The sequence below is a fragment of the Equus quagga genome, chromosome 22 (genome assembly GCF_021613505.1).
Source record: "Equus quagga isolate Etosha38 chromosome 22, UCLA_HA_Equagga_1.0, whole genome shotgun sequence".
Classification (NCBI taxonomy): Eukaryota; Metazoa; Chordata; class Mammalia; order Perissodactyla; family Equidae; genus Equus; species Equus quagga.
Window position 1 is genome coordinate 14,801,039 of NC_060288.1, and position 15,810 is coordinate 14,816,848.

General features: G+C 44.3%; 1 long non-coding RNA gene across 1 annotated transcript; it reads left to right on the forward strand.

Annotated features, from left to right (window-relative positions):
• Positions 1–8,883: 8,883 nt before the first annotated feature.
• On the forward strand, positions 8,884–13,686 carry LOC124231788 (uncharacterized). Its single transcript, XR_006886684.1, has 3 exons — positions 8,884–9,063; positions 9,150–9,594; positions 13,522–13,686. It is a non-coding gene; the product is annotated as an uncharacterized LOC124231788 (long non-coding RNA).
• The last annotated feature ends 2,124 nt before the right edge of the window (positions 13,687–15,810 follow it).

Sequence of the window (15,810 nt, forward strand, 5' to 3'; positions counted from 1 at the left end):
AATTTTTGGTTGAGTCATGAGCAAAGCTCTTTTATCTGCAAGCACCTGAGTGCATCATTTTCTTTGGTGAGTAAAATTGAATGTGAACCTCTGAAACAGTGTCCGGGCCACCGGAAGTGTCCTTGGTCTACGCTTCTCGTGAGACAGAGCAGCAGGCCATGAGGGCCCGGGCTTGCTGGTTGCCAATCAGTCTTGGCTCTTTTCTCCCCACCTAGCAGTCTCTCAGAAAGAATCCAGACACGGCTGATGTGCCCCAAATCCGTTACCAGTTTGCTGAAGCTGGTTACCATTTGCATCAGACAAGGGCCTGGCTGGAAACAGAATCCACCCCAGACGGTTCAGGTGGAAAGACCTTAGCAGGGGAACACTTAGAGTGGTGTGGGCAGGGTTCAGAGAAAGAACAAAGGATGATGAGGCAAAGACAAGGGCTGGAATGGAGAGTTACCTGTTCACTCTTCCTGTTCCCCACCTGTCATCTCCAGGCCAAGACCAACAGGGCCAGAACACAAGGGGGCCTGGGTGATGCCGTCAGCAAGATCCGCCTCCCCAGTCAGGGAAACGGGAGGAAAGATGGGGTGCCAGGTGGCAAACAGCCCACTGTTCCTACTGTACTAGGTAAGGGCAGTGCAAGAATACAACTCAGGTGTTCCCACCCCCAAACCGGTAGTCTGTCTGCTGTTCTAAGCTTCAGGTTTCTATTTTAAAAAACTCATTCATTTAACACACTGACTGGCACCTCCTCTCTCCTGTGGTCAATATCTGTTACCATGCCTTTAAAAGTGCACAGAGAGAATTAGGAAGCAACACATCTTTCCTCCTTAAAACTAGACACGCACAAAAGTCATTCATCACTCATTTGAAGGAAAACAGCCCCAAGACCCTTACATTTCTCCCTAAAGGGTCATCTTCCAACTTTTGAATTAATTACTAAAATCTTAATAATCACTATGGACAATTTGAAACAAATGCAAAGATCCTAGTGGATGTCCTAGAAATCTGGGGATGTGGCTAGCAACCAGGATGGGGCAATCTCCCAGGTGTTCTGCATATGAATTTCACTCCTTTTGCAAGTTCTGCCTTCAGCCTCCAACTGCAGGTAGACACACCCACATTTTCATGCATCAGTGCTAAAGATGGCATTTCAGCTGTTGGCTTGAGCATTGAGGAAAGAACTGACTGAAACCAGCTTCCAACTGTGTACAAGAGCGAGAAAGTCTTTGAACACGGAAATCACGATTCTCCATAGGATCTATCTGTTTCAGAGGGGATTATTTTATTAGTTGTTTGTTTCTGGGAATTTGCCAGGCAAACCCTCCATGCTCGATGTTCTGTCTTTTGTTTTCTTGTCCTTTCTCACTCGGAATAAATAAACAATGGAGAGAGAGGAAACAAATATTCTGCCAGAGGACTGCAGTGCCATTTGGAAACACATGTCTCAAGAGACACATTTTAAATCTCTGAATTAATTGCATGCTGTTTATATGCCACCCACTTCAGGAAAAAAAAAATTGAGATTGTGGAAAAGCTTTTAAGAACCAAAATGAACTCAAAAGTAAAGATGGAAAGAGAAGAAACTAGAGCAATAAATTCTTTTCTTTTTTTTTTTTTTGAGGAAGATCAGCCCTGAGCTAACATCTGCTGCCAGTCTTTCTCTTCTTGCTGAGGAAGACTGGCCCTGAGCTAATATCCGTGCCCATCTTCCTCTACTTTATATGTGGGATGCCTGCTACAGCATGGCTTGCCAAATGGTGCCATGTCCGCACCAGGGATCCGAACCGGCAAACCCCAGGCCGCCAAAGCCGAATGTGCGAACTTAACCACTGTGCCACTGGGCCGGCCCTAGAGCAATAAATTCTGATTGAGAAGAATGAAAGCAATCAAACATAAAACTTGCATCTGAGCCATCCACCAACCTAGAAAAAGTAGAAAGCAACTGGTTGCAGAATTCTTTGTGCAATTTTAGGAAACACTTCACTTCATCAGGAGGAAACAAGCTTGGTTCCAAAGGGAATTTGTCAAGGATTTCCTTGTTTAACGACATTGAATAATGTTTCCAATAGCAGGTTGAAAAAAAGAAGATGACATTTTTTTAGTTAAGGCAATTTCTTACATCCATCATTGGTGAAATTCAAGTATGTAGCATTCCAGCCCGATTCCATCAAGAAGATTCTATAGGGTAATTGCCACCCATTCATCTCCATAGATTCATCTCCTTTTCCATAAATAGTCATGTGGCTACAAATATTAGGTTTGGCAAACAACTTCAGTCACAGTGAATTCAGAGGCTCAATATAACTGGTTTTTATTACCTCAGAATACACCTGGGATGCACAGCTTTGTCTCAGAAAACTCAGCACTCAATACATTAAGTCCAGAAACAATAGCTTATTCCACAGGACTGGGCTTCAGATACAAGCAGGGACCTTTGTATGATGACAGTCTCTTAACATCTGGGCATTTAATACTCCTAGTATCTCTGAGTTCATCTCCTTTTTCTTGGCTTTAGACCCAACTACTGGTATTTACATCTCCAGGTTTTCTTCTCTCCAGCTCTGAGTCAAGTCGCCCGCATATCTTTTCCACATTTGTAATTTTTGTTGTTAACGAGCCTTTCCCTTTCTCGTGCCAAGATGCGGAATCTTTTTTTTCCTTCTCCTGAATTCTTTCCTGTAGGCGTTGTGAAGCCGTACATCTAAGCTGTTATATCCTTGCCAGAAGCAAGATAAGCACTTCAGGGATTATTGATTTGTCATAACACATGGCTCAGATCTCAAAAGACAGGGCTCCAGGGAGCTGTAGTTACCACTCTGTGTAACACTTCCTGGTTTTCAAGAGCTGGGGAGGGAGAAAGCTCTTTTGTGATGTACACATGTACGCAAAACAATTATGAAGATTTTGAAGATGGAAGACACATGTTACTCTAATGACTTCTCTGAGATTCGTTCTTTAAATATATAGCCAGTAGACGAGGCAGCCCTTTCCCGCTCTGCTGAATAGCCATAAATCTTTGAAGATCTAAGGATAAGCTTATTAAGTCTCATTAGAAGCAGTAGATTTGTAATGTAAAATCTGCTTGGCAGATTTAATAGAGGGTGATGTGAATGGAATTGATTCATTAGAAACCAAAATTTAAACGAGCTGATGTCATTGCTAAAAATAAAAGACAAGAATAAAATGTTTGGGGCAAGGTCCCAGGGGCGAATGTCTTGACAAATTACTCTCCTCTCTTTTCCAGTGCTAATTAATGGGGGTTAAGGGACAGCCAAGGTGACCTCCTCCAGGCAAGAGATGTCCTAGGAGGACGTGTGTGCTGGAAAGAGGGTTATGAGGTAGATGGGTGAGTTCCAGGGCCCCAGAAAAGGAGCCCAAATTAACCCAAAATCAGTATCATTGATTTAGGGGGAACTAGGATTTGGCCAGAATTCCCATGATCAACTTGGATCCTTACTGGATCCTGGATGCTCAGTCTTCTCTCATCTGCATCTTTCTTCCCAGGACTTGACTACATCCATTCAAACTTACCGGAGTGGGAGAAGCCAAGTCAAGCTTACTCAGGATTTTTCTGCATGCCAACAAGCCAGCTCGGTATTGGACTATCTCAGTTGGGACTTGAACATGTACATTTATCACATATTCTGAATGTTGGATTCAAATCGGTCCGATCCTTTGCTAGAAGTGATTACAGTTATTTCCTACAAAACCACTGCCCTCAACACTGGATGTGCTTGGACTATCAAATCGTTTATGGGTGGCATGAGGACGTAAAGGTTATTCTTCAGACTTCTAACTTAGTGCTTTATCAGGGATCCCAGGCATGGAGACAGGTTGGGGGAACTGAGCATAGTGGTCTAAGGAGGGAGGAAAGGGCAGGAAATGAGAAAGAAGGATTCAGAGACAAACCACCTGCTCTACCACTTGCCCAGATCCAACCTTGATAACTTCCCACAACCCCCTAAAGGGGATTCATTCGTTTTAGTCCAGTCGGGCTGTTATAACAAAATACCACAGACTGGGTGGCTTATAAACAACAGAAATTTATTTCTCACAGTTCTGGAAGCTGGGAAGTCTAAGATCAGGGTGCCAGCAGATCCAGCTCTGGTGAGAGCCCACTTGTTGGTTCACAGACAGTAGTATTCTCATCGTGTCCTCATGTGGCAGAAAGGGCAAGGGAGCTCTCAGAGGTCTCTTTTATAAAGACACTAACTCCATTCATGAGGGCTCCACCCTCATGACCTCACCATCTCCCTAGGGTCCCACCACTTAATACCATCACATTGGGGGTTAGGTTTCAACATATGTATTTGAGGGGGCAAACATTCAATCTATAGTCTCACGCTTGTGAGCCCTTTACTGGGATCATAGACACTTAGATGTCTATTCTATTCTTGAAGATTTCCGAGGGATGAGGAGGTTTTGAACTCTAGGTTGTGTTGATTTCCATTTTGGAGTTTATAGCAAATTCTTTAAAAAGTGAGAAAAACTTTAGAAATTGTACCCTTTATTTATGCCCTTTCTTTACTGACGATTCCCATTATTATCATCATCATGGAGACCATTTTCAGTTTTCCTTTTAAAGGAGTAACAGAGAGTTCTTCTCCCTTACTCCTCAGCCTTACTGGTTTTATTTATTTTGAGTATGTAATTCATAACATGGCACAAAAAGCCAAAATTATTGCAAAAGATATACTCAGAGAAGTATCACTCCCCCATATTCTGCCCCCATTCCTTCATCCTTTCCACACTGCTCCCACCCTCCCTCTGTCGCAAACAAACTCACTAATTTCTTTATGCTTCCTGTATCTCGTTTGCCCAAATGAGCACCTACAAGAAGATGTCTTCTTTCTCGCTTGAAAGTTAGTCTATCCAAGATGCAAGAGCACTTTGCTTTTCTCTCTTAGCAGTGTGTCAACAGAACTTTTCTTAAAGCGAAGAGGCAGTAACTGGATCTCTTGCTTGATTCAAAAAACTGGCACAGTTTCATCATCCTCTACCCAGGTGTTAAAAGCATCGCTTGCTTTGCTTGAAGAGCATTAATTCATTAAACTTTGAATGCTTCCTTACTGGTATTGCCTCTTGGTTCTTAGGACAACCCATTTTATTTCCACTGGGAGATATGGACTGTTTTTCCTCCCAGATGGAAATCCTGAGGTTTGCCCCAGACCATAGTCAGCATTGGCAGCAGACCCCGAAGTTCCATGTAGAAATTCGTCCTCAAGTCTTTACTCCTCTCTGGAGTGACACTGCTCGTCCTTGTGCTTGAAACTGAACACTTCTTTGATCAACTCTGCACTGATCGTTTGCAGCAAACTCAACCTGGTGGCTATGGCTAGGTCTCAGAGGAAGATACTTCCAGGCTGATCCCCAGAAAGAGTGTTTAAGGAAGAGATTGTGCTACTCTGTGGCTTGGCTTTTCTGTGGCTCCAGTGTGGTCATTTCTTTCCCTGACTTGAGAGAGCAGCAATGTAAGCAACAAGGACTCCACTCACTGAAATGGTTTATGGAACTTCGAGTTAACTCTTAAACAAAAGAGGCCTGATGCTGTTGGTCTTGGCTGAGTCCAACATGAGTCATGCGCTGTTTCAAGTACCTGATTGAATATGGATAGAATGAAGGAGCTCGCTGGGTGTTTTGTCCAGTGGAACAGTTCCATGTGGAGACGAGGGTTGGGGGAGGGAGTGGGGGGTGGGAGCTGTACTCCCAGCACAGAAGGCTCAGGAGGGCGCAGAGCAGAGAGCGCCTTCTGGGCCAGGGCCGACTGCTCGCCTGCAGCTGGGGCTGGCAGCCTCCTCCCAGCTATGAATCACCCATTTGATGGCAGCCCTCATCCTGCAGCCAGGCCCGCTTGTGCCAGCTGCTGAGCCCTGGCTTATCACGGGACAGCCCCCTTTGTTTCAACTCTGAAAAGGCAACAGCCCATTGGAGAAAGCACTGGAATGAAGAAAACCAAGGGCATTGTTACATTGGGATTGCAGCTATGCTTTCGGTAGGATAATCATTTCTAAACAACACCCAGCTCACAAGTGCTCCCATAAAAGGGCTTTTCACTAGAGCACAGGCCTCTGGGAGCTGCTCTCTGGGAGCAATTTGCTAGAGGGTCGGCATGATCACCTTCCAGGGGCCAGGCCCTGTAAAGTCTGGAGTTTCTCCTTTGTGTTTCCTGTAAAGTTACCGTGAAGGGAAAGAAAGACACTTAATATTCCTGGAGTGATGTTGTTAAGAGCACGCCACAAGCCCTGAGAGTGGCTTCAGCTCGGCCCCGTTTGGTGTCTGTGTGTCTGTAAACCGACACCCCAACTTTTAGTGCACAGAAACTGGCCATGTAATCCAGGGCCTTTGTCTAGTTTCACTCACGTACCCTGTGGTCTGAGCTCCAAGAAAGGAATGCCTTAATACGGGCAACCTTTCATTCATAGACTCCCTGGGCTGCATAAACAGAAGATTTTAGTTGGGCGTCTAATGAAAACATTGGAAAACAATGAATGACATAATAGTAGTCTCTTTGTTTACCTGATTTCTCTGTTCCAGAAGACTTGGAGTCCTGGTATTTGAAATGTTATTTTACCTTCTGACAACATTTCTCTGATATATATAAGTAGGAATCAAGACAGGTAGTTGACATTTTAAGAGAAAATTAAGGTCTGCAAAGACGAATTGGTCGGTGTAGTGTAGTGTAAACTCAGAACTTCCATTCTCTGCCAGTCACCACTGTACCGCGTGTGGGATCACATTTACTGGGGACCGCTCACCATCCCAGCTGTCCTTCAACATTCAGCTCAAGTCTTACCCTGCCTGTGAAAGCTAGTGTCCCTTTCTCCTCCGCTGCCTCTCACTCCCGGGGCCTTCTTGATCCTGCACTCTTGACTCACTCCTGGGTCACTCTTGGGGAGGCAAGTACTGATTTTTTTCATATTATAATAAGAGTGGCAATGCAGTGTATTCTTTCTCACTAAGTCTATGAGCCCCTTGAGGGCGGTGACCGTGGCTGAAACTACTTTGTTTCCCCATTCCCTAGCCCCTTATATACAGTAGGTGCTTAATAAATGTGTTGATGTCATTTATGATGATGCATGGTTTATAGTTGATGACTACCACCACTGCTAGGAAAAGTGGTGCCCACAAATCACACAGGGCCTTACAGTGGATAAAGCACTTTCACACCCCTTGTCTCACACCAACCTTCTGAACTCCTACAACATTGCCAAGTACAGAGCATATCAGTGAGCCGCAGAGAGACCAAGGGACTTGGCAGAGAGTCCCTATGACCCGTGAGTGAGAGGACTCAGGCTGGAACCAAGTCGTCTGTATTCAAACCCAGCAGACTTCCTCCACAACAGCCACTGCTGTTGCTTCTGAAGAATGGCACACTTGCCTTCGCATAGGGATCCCCAAAGCCTCGGTCTTTTACACCAAAACTGCTGTCTGTTTTTGCTGTCTAGAGTGGCTTCACTGCAATAGCGACTGCATCGTACTCCATTATTAATATCAAAGTTAAAAGCAAAGGGGCATTTTAAATTTTCTTAGGCATGTCATACAAATTCTATATGTTCCTCTCAAATGTGTAGTGATGAGGTGGCTAGTAAGAGATGCACACCAGTTTTATTGGAACCATTTTCCATTGAATTACCCTAAATGCACTCCCAGAGTGATGATGTCCCCTGCCGTAGCCCGGAGGGAGAACATTCTCCCAACCCAGGGTCATCTGCTCACCCCAGGCCAGTGCCCTGCCAAGCTGCCAGCTTCTCCTATGATGGGGGCTTGTGGGGCCTGTCAGCTGGACCTGTGGGGGATGTCCAAGGTTCGTGCCCATTTCCCCCCATGCCAGGCCCTGTGCCAGGCTCTGCTTCTGGCCCCTGGGCAGCATGCCTGCATTGAAACTGCTGTGACTCCACAGCCACCTTCCTGAGGAGTCTCGCTCCCTCAGCCTTGTCAGGCTGGTGCCCAACCCCAAGCAGGACAGCTGGACAGAGAAAGCAGTGTGGTTTCTTTACCAGACTGCTATAAAACACCAAATTCCATTTTCTGCACCAAACTGAGGCTCCCCGGGCAGACAGGGAGCAAAAGCTTGAGAATCTTGTGTGACTCCCTAACATTTTTCTTCAATGCTGAACTAAAATTTAGGCTGAAATTTGATGAGAACCACCTGAATCCATAAGCGTACATAAGTTTGCAAATCATTGAAATGTTTGTCAGTGATTTTAAAGGAATACCGTTGAGTAAAAATTCCATTATGTGGGGTTCTGCTCTCTGGGTTTCCTTAAATTTGCATTCGCTTTAAGACACACTTCTATTTCTTGGCAATGGCCCAAGGATGCCTTGCTTTTGAGCTGCTTATCGGTGTTACGTTTTTATGGCAGGAATTCCGTTTTCCAAAGAATTTCTCCATCTTTCTAGGATAAAGGATCCATACACCTCACAAACCCATCCCAGCGTCCGTGACAGCTACACTTGGTGGAGTTCAGCCCTCTGCTTGGTTTCTATCCACTTCTGCTCAGAAAAACGTCTGTGACAGTGAGCTAAATCCCCAGCAGATTATTTCATCAGCCCTAATAAAGGCATGCCAGGGTTCTGCCAGGAAGAATCTGGTTTCAGAAGCAACTTTCCTTTGCAGGTGCCAGGGTGATCGCGTCTACCCAAACTCATGAGGATCACATTGCAGGAAGCACAAATGGGATTAGAACTGCCTCTCGGTGGACAAGTTCTTCCTTGCCCCCCCGCCTCCAAACAAACAGCTCTCTGGGGAGCGATGTCTACATCAAAAGCTGCGTGTCACTCAGCAGGCCTCCCAGATGAGGAAGTGTTTACTTTGGCTGAGAACGACTATATTCCCTGCGTCCGGAGCCAGGGGCTGACTTCAGTGGGCTCTTTCTGCGGCAGGGCGATTTGTGGCTGCTACGCTTTTCTCCCAGCTCCCATCATCCAGAAGGGTCAGAGGAAGTTAAGAAAATACGAGGACCCGGACAGGAACCGAAGATCTCCAAAGTGTGCAGAGGCTGCTGGGTGCGCCACAGAGGTCATGAAACCTCTTTTAAACCTTCTACCTGAGGTGGTAACATCGAGCTCTTGGTAAAATCTGGGATCTTGAGGGATGCTAAAATTAGATTTTTGTTGTTGTTGTTTAAATATTACAGAATTTTGTTTAAATATTACAGGAGCGAGTTGGGTTTCCAGGCGTGGATCTACACCACTCTGTTAGTGGCCATGCTGTGCTGGTGACCTACATACTGAAAAATAGAGGAAGACTGGCACAGATGTTAGCTCAGGGTGAATCTTCCTCAGCAAAAATAAATAAATGTTACAGAAGAGGTAGAAATATATAAATCTTCCTATTTAACTCTTTCTTGCAGCCATAGAGCTCCTCAGGAAATTTGTCTGAATTCAAGAGTCAATGAAACGTGATGTGCCACAATCCTGGGGTGAAATGCCATGTCTTCTGTCCGCCAGTCACTGAGCTGTAATGCAATTGCTGTTTGATGCTCTGAGCCCTAAGCAATTTCCTCAGTCATAGCTTCTTGATTGATAAGAATGTGTAGCTTTGTTCAGTTACCGAGAGCTATGATAATGGCAGAAAGCTTCCCGAAGTCACCTGTACACCAGGTAAGACCTTGACTCTCAATTGTGAACCGCCTGTCCAGCCTCCTTGGTAAGGAACAGGGTAGCCATATGGGAAAAAACTAGCGATCAGAGGCATGACCATGTCCCCTGTGACTTTTACATGTGACTGATAGAAGCAAAGAAAGGATTATTGGCTAAAGACATGGAGAGTCAGGAAACAATGGCCAAAATGAGCTAGCATTGAGTCAGGTCTTGAAAGAAGTTATGGTCATTCGCTTAGAGTTTCTAAGCACTGGAACTTGGATAATCCTCGCAAAATTGTATAGCACTTCAAGTTCGCGCACACACACCTCTCTCAAACGTGTCCTCTTTAATCTATATTTTCTGGCTGCCTTGTCTCACCAATTCTTGTGCAATTTCTTCAAGGAAAAAGGCTTCATTCTTAACATCCTTTAAAACATGATCCACAAACTGGCAGCATCTACATGCCCTGGGAGGTTGTTAGAAATGCAAAATCTCAGCCGTCAGCCAGGACCACTTGAATCAGACTGCATTTTGACAAGATCCCCAGGTGATCTGTATGCACATTAAAGTTTGACGAATGTTGTTGTACACCTTTCATATTTCCAGATCCTCAATCTTTAAGCGTAATACTCAATTATCATTTAAATGCTTTATTTTTAACAACTTGGAGATAATTGATAACATTTTTTGATGTAATTCACATACATACAATTCACTCATTTATAGTGTACAATTCAATGGCTTTTAGGATATTCACCGTTTTGCATCCGTCACCGTAATCAATTTTATAACATTTTTATTACTCCAAAAAGAAACCCCCTCATTAGCCATCACCTCCCAATACCTCTTTCCCCTGAGGCCCATGTCCCCCCAAGTCACGGGGGACATGGTCATGCCTCTGATCGCTAGTTTTTTCCCATAATCTACTTTCTGTCATTATAGTTTTGCCAATTCTGGACATTTCATGTAAAGGGGACCATATGATATGTGCTCTTTTGTGACTGTCTTCTTTCACTCAGCATAATATTTTCAAGGTTCATCCATGTTGTAACGTATCAGTACTCCTTTTTTTTTATTGCCAAATAATATTCCATCGTGTGGATATATTCTATTTGCCCATTCATCAGTTGATGGACATCTGGGTTGTTTCTACCCTTTAGCTATCATGAATAAAGCTCTTGTGAGCATTCATGTCCAAGTGTTTGTGTGGACATATGCTTTCATCTCTTCTGGGCATGGACCTAGGAGTGGAATTGCTGAGTCATGCTTGATGTTTTTAAAGTATTTTCCTATTTGTGATTCAGAGACAGCAAGTCCTGCTGTCCCCATTTAAAAGATGAGGAAACTGAATTCTAAGAAGTTGACTTGCCTGAGGTGGGATAAACTTGTCTACTTCTGTCTTCTGACTTTTAGATCATTAGATTGGTAAATGAGATAACTGAAAGTGAGCAGGTTAATTGGTCTTTCCAAGGTCACCCAAAAGATTTAGTTTACTAAAGGAAAATTGTGATCTTGGATTTATAGTTTTCCTTGTCCAAATCCTAGATAGTAGATGGAGCTTTATATAGTTTCTCTAGCTTTTAGGCTGGACTCATTAAAAAAAATGAAGTGTTTCATAACTTTTCATTTCTAATCAATGTTTTAATTGCACAAGGCAGTCTGAAGGGAAGATATTTTTTAAGATAATTACACAAAAGCTAAGTCCAAGACAAGCTTTCTATTCCCAGCTTTCCTTTTATTATTACGTTAATTAAACTGCTCGTTTCCCTCTGCTTTTGCCAGGCATGACAAATTTATGTCATGACGAGTTGCTTTAGTTAAACAATAGCTTTATGCATTTCTTTATGAGTTATTTACTAGGTTTTTGTAATACCCCTCCTCGTAAGAGCTCATGGTGTTGGTCACGTAATCTTTAGGATGTTATTTTTATCATAAACCTTTCTAAGCATCTTAATGTTGACTAGACTATCAACAGGAATGGCTCCCAGTATAGCTAAAAAGAAAGGACAACAAAAATTATTAGAACTATGAACTATAAAATATGAACTATAATGGTAATATGAGCTAAGGTACTGGAAGAGCACAGAGGAGAAAAAACTAATTTTGCCTTACGAAGTGAGGAAGAGGAGAAACCAGGAAAGATCACAGAGGAAGTGATATTGGAGGTGAATTTTGAGGGATAATTAAAAGTATGCAAGATAGACAAGGGTAGAAAGGACATTTTATTTTTTAACAGTTACTTTGAGGTATAATTGATATATAAGAAGCTGCACATATTTAAATTTCAGATTTGGTAAGTTTTGACATATATATTGTAGGGGGGCAGAATTTGCCACTCCAAAATGTGTCTCTTTGGCTTGAGGATTATTTAGGGCTGATTATTTTTTTAATTTTTTTTTCCTTAAAAATTGCCACCTGAGCTAACAACTTTTGCCAATCTTTTTTTTTTTTTTTTTCTTCTTTATCTCCCCAAATGCCCCCTGGTACATAGCTGTATATCTTAGTTGCAGGTCCTTCTAGTTGTGGCATGTGGGATGCCGCCTCACTGTGGCCTGATGAGCAGTGCCATGTCCATGCCCAGGATCCAAACCAGTGAAACCCTGGGCTGCTGCAGCGGAGCATGCGAACTTAACCACTAGGCCACGGGGCCGGCCCCTGGGCTGAATATTTTTAAGAAAGCAAGACTCAGGAGGAAACTTTGACCTTCCCCCTAGCTGTCTAAAAGAAGTTAGGATAGAAGCCCCATTCCAGGAAGGAGTTGTCACCATAGATAACATGAACTAGGTGTGGTAGACAGGGAGGAACCTAGCAAGGCCCATTTGATCAAAGTCCTCTCTATGTTCCATTGTCTCTGCAAGGCATGGCAAACATCTCTTTACATTTGCTTCTCTATCACCATGTAAATTGCCTTCCTTCCTTTGAAGTCCCAAACCACTACCCCCAACATCCTCTTTTGTCTTTAGCTGAAGATAGTATTTAAGGTAGTGGCTCCAGCCATTTTGGTGAGTGACTCACTTTTCTTGGATCTCTCCCATGTATACATGTTATTAAACTTTGTTTGATTTTCTCCTATTATTCTGTCTCATGTCAATTTAATTCTTAGATCAGCCAGAAGGACCTAGAAGGGGAGAGGAAAATTTCTTCCTCCCCTACAGTATGCACCCATGAAATCATGCCACAATCCAGCTAATGAACATATTCGTCACTCCCAAAAGTTTCCTTGTGACCCACTATAACTCCTCCTCCGGTCTTGCCCCACCCATCCCTCACTCATCCCATCCCACACTCATCCCATCCCACACTCATCCCATCCCACACTCGTCCCATCCCACACTCATCCCATCCCCAAGTAGCCAGTGATATGCTTCCTTTCACTATACATTAATGTACATTTTTTAGAATTGTATGTAAATGGAATCATAGAACTCCTACCCTTTTGACTCAGCATTAATTATTTTGAGATTAATCTCTGTTGTTATGTATATAGGTAGTTTATTCCTTTTTATTTTTGAATCAGTTTCCATTGTACGGATATACCACATGGCATTCATTATCGGTTATGGACATCTGAGTTGTTTTTAGTTTCATCAACTGCTGCTAAGAACACTCATGTACAAATCTTCATATGGACATATGCTTTCTTTCCTCTTGGGCAAACATCTAGGAGTAGAATGACTGGGTCATAGGGTAAATGTCAGTTTAACTCTTTAGAACCTGCCACAAAGTTTTCCAGAATAGTTGTACAATTATATATACAGTACTCAGCTGCAGCGTATGAGAATTCAAGTTCCTCCACAGGACTTGGCCTGGCCAGGCTTTTTAATTTTAATTTTTGCCCATTTTATGTGTGGGAGGGGGCATTTCTGATAATTTTCTTGGGAAAGAATCATTGAGGCAATATGAACATTTTAAACGTCTTTTTTCGCATTGCAAATTGTTTTCCAGAAAATCCTTCGTTCGTTTACTCTCCTAACAAAGATTTCATCTTACTGGCCTTCATAGCTTAGAATCCTCCTTCGTTTCCCTCAAAAGCCTGTGCCGAAAGAACCCATGTACCATCCTTCCACCGGGGCAGCGTGTGGAGAAGGGTCTTTGAGGAGTGGTTCTTGATATTATCACTGGCCTCCACTGTGGCCTCTGCTCTTCCAGGTGTTTCTCCGAGGTAAGGACTCCACTGCACGAGGTAGGAGGAGTTGGTGAGGTAGAGAGCCAGGAAATGCAGGCTGTGGCGGGCAGGGGAAGGTATTGTTATGAGCGTCCAGGGCAGCTTTCCAGATCATGAGCTGGTTCTTTTACTCAAGCATAGGACTCACTTGCAGGTCCTTAAAGCCTGATTAAAACTACAGCTTTTATTTTTCTGTCTCTCAAGCTCCACCTCACTGCTAGTAATCACTTATAAATATGTTCATTTTTTCATCGTCAGTCCATCTAAAATCTCTTTGGGAAAAACTTAGCCCAGGGCTTACAGTAGAAGACAATCTGGAACGACTTTTCCAGTTTTGTGGTTCTCCTGAGGCCATTTCCCTTTAAAAAACCGGTGACTGCTGCTTCTGTCTTTTTAGCAGTGGAGATGTCTGCCCTTTCACAGATGTTAGAGAACTTTATCATTAACGCAGCCTCAGCACCTTACCTTCACGTTTACCTTGGGAATTCGGGGATTTATTTTTCCTGTCAAGTTTTACCCACGATTCTTGATTTGGACAGTCTGGCAGTATGTTGAGGTTTGTCTCAGATGACTGGCTCACTCCAACCTAATGAGGCCCTGGACATGACCATTCTTGTCAAGCGCTAGCCAGACTGAGCTGAGGACCATGGATAAAGGCGGAGGCCTTCCCAGGCTGCCTGACTCACAGGGGGACACTAGTCAGGGGGACTCTGACACTGCCCTCCATGTGGTCAGTGGTCCTGGGGTGGCATCTGATTTGGCCTCTCCTGTCTTTCGTGGGTGCTCTGAGGGCCGTGTTTGGGGGCATATGAGGTGGTACAAGATAAACTGTTAATGACTGGATGTGACTATTCTTTTAACTTATGATTAAAGTTATTTAAATACATGAATGATTAAGATCCTCTGCAGCTACCATTCGCAATCAAAGTCTCTAAACAAGGGCCTCTATCCTGTCCTCTTTCTCACCAGCATTCCTCTGGAATATCCATCCACAGTCTTTGTGTTTAGCTGAAGCATTTCTCCAAGAAGTTAAGGCTTTCTCAAGGCGGCCAAATGGCTCACTGAAGGAGAGACTTTCTTGAATTTTGATGTTAGTTTTCTCCTAACGATGAGTCCCTTTACATCAGACGTTGCTTTTTCTTTCTTTCCTACCTGTCCCGGGATTTTCCACGTGGACTCATGAAGATAGGGAGGACTCACCCCGCGACCCACCCCTTCCGCAGAGCCACATCTTGCCTTCCTAGTGTCCTTCCCAGCCTGGCTGAAGGGAGGGTCCCCTAGCAGCCTGTTTTCCCCTAGCAGCACCACAGAGGTGCCTAGGACTGAGATTATGTCCTGTTGTTCCATGAATGATCCCAACTGTGGAATGGAACCCCCAAAGTACTGCTCTGATGATCTCCCTTTCCTGGCCCACGGATTCCTCTCCGTGAGGGTTTGTCTTGCTGCCCTGCACCGGCCTCCCTCCGTGTGGAGGCGTGAAGATCTCCAAGAAGGTGTTACTTGCGAGTTCCCAGAAAAGTTGCCTACTCACAGAGAGAGGGCCTGAGGGGGAGGCAGGAAGCTGCAGTGGTCATGAACCACAAGTGCCCCGAGTGCCCTTGCAGACCGGGGCGAGGTCAGGGCTGCGCAGACTGCTGAGGTCAGCCTGGAGGAATGCATCTAGGTAACACTCCCTCCCTGTCAAGGTCCGTGAGTCAGAGGGTAGAGAGGAGCCCCACCTAGACGTGAATAAAACTGCACTCCAGGGGCCGAAAAAGGAGGGAAGCCATGTTGGCCCTCCACCTCCAACAGGGAACAGGAGGTTAGTCACTCTCCTCTGTTCTGGGGCACAGGGCGGACTCTCCGCACAGGTTTCATCCATTGAATCCCACGCATTCTCTTCTTTGAACAAATCGAATCTTTTTGTTGCTTTCTGGATGAGTTTGCTTTTCAGGCTCCTTGGGAGCAAGTGGGAGGATGTCACTTGCCTCCATCATCAACCTCCACGAGGAAAGAGGAGTCTGCTCAGTAGAGGACCAGGTGAGCCGGCGTCTTGCCCCAGGCATGTAGTAGGTGATCAGCGAATATTT